Source organism: Anabrus simplex, chromosome 1 (assembly GCF_040414725.1).
Source record: "Anabrus simplex isolate iqAnaSimp1 chromosome 1, ASM4041472v1, whole genome shotgun sequence".
Classification (NCBI taxonomy): Eukaryota; Metazoa; Arthropoda; class Insecta; order Orthoptera; family Tettigoniidae; genus Anabrus; species Anabrus simplex.
Genome location: NC_090265.1, coordinates 31,981,219 through 31,982,908, shown reverse-complemented (window position 1 = coordinate 31,982,908; position 1,690 = coordinate 31,981,219).

Sequence of the window (1,690 nt, the reverse complement as noted above, 5' to 3'; positions counted from 1 at the left end):
AATTCTTGTGACGTTTCAGGGGATATAGAGCTGCATGAACCTTTCTACATACATTTGTTACGTGTTCATTCCAGGTCAGATTCTCATTGATGGAGATTCCAAGATTAGTTACATTTTTAAGGTACGGTACAGCAATGTCATTGATTATGATTGGAGGAGGATTGATATTGCTTATTACATGTAATAATTTAGAGTTTCCTATGATAATACTTTGTGTTTTACGAGGATTTAGGAGTAAGTGGTTGTTTTTAGCATAGGCGGTAAGCCTTTCAATATCCGAATTAATGTGCTGAACTGTTTCATGTAAATTGTTTGTAGTGGTGTGTTTGTATATCTGCATATCATCAGCATATAAGTGGTAGTTGCAATACTGAAGTGTGGAAGATATGTCATTAATATGCAAGACGAACAGTAAGGGCCCTAGAACAGACCCTTGAGGGACACCGGATGATTTTACAGCCCATTGGGATCTTTGATTGTTTACCACTACGCACTGGCGACGATTTGTAAGGTACGACTCAAAAAAATTAAGGGCTATCGGGCCGATATGCAGAGAGCGTAGCTTGGATAATAGTATGTCTATATTTACCGTGTCGAACGCACTACTAAAGTCAAGGAGTGTCAGTATCGTCACCTGCCGTTTGTCCATTGCTAGTCTTATGTCATCTGTTACCCGAAGAAGTGCAGTCGTAGTACTGTGTCCCTTTCTGAAGCCAGATTGCAATGGGTCAAAAAGAGAATGCCTGGTTAAGAATTCTACTAGCTGCTCGTGTACAACTCGTTCAAGAACTTTCGAGAGAGGGGGAAGAATCGAAATAGGCCGGTAATCAGATGGCGCATTTGCTGTGGTACCGGTATGCTTTAATATTGGGGTTACTAGAGCATCCTTCCATGCAGTTGGAAACGTCCCGGTGGTGAGACAATGGTTTACAATGTGGGTAATAATTGGTAGGACCGCGCCAATAATGTTTTTTATAAAGCCTATTGGGATGTTATCTGCTCCTTTAGCTTGTGACTTAACTGAATTTAAAATACGCTTTACATCATTTACACTGACAGAGTGAAAAGAGAAATTATTTTTGTTTTCTGTAAGGTCACTGATTATTTTATTTAGATTGATATGATTTTGAGGTTGAGATTCCTTTATTGGGTTAGTTACGAAGTGAGAGTTAAGTGTATCGAGAGATATAGTTGGCATATGTGGCTCTTTGCATTTTCCAACACCCATAGCTCGAAGTTCATTCCAAGTTTCACGTGCATTTAAATTCCGTGTTACATTTTTAATGTGATTAAATTTGCTATTGCGAATTAATTGCTTTGTTCTGTTACGTAAAAGACGATATTGTTCGAAATCTAATTCATTATTTGTTTCCTTGTATCGGCGGAACATTGCGTCACGGCGAGCCATTGTTGCTTTTATATCGTTTGTTAACCAAGGTGCAGGCGAGCGAGTGACTCTAGCTTGCCTAACTGGAGCATGTTTGTCATATAGTCCTATGAGTAGAGAGTTAAATCTTCTCACTTTCATGTCTGTGTCCTGCACCTGCTTTATATCTTCCCAAGGTAAACTGTACGCATCATTTTGGAGTTGTTGTAGATCGATATTTTTCAGATCCCTATAACTAATGTATTTAGCTCTGTATTTTGGTACACGTAGAGAGTAGCACAGGTAAATTAAGTCATGAGTTGA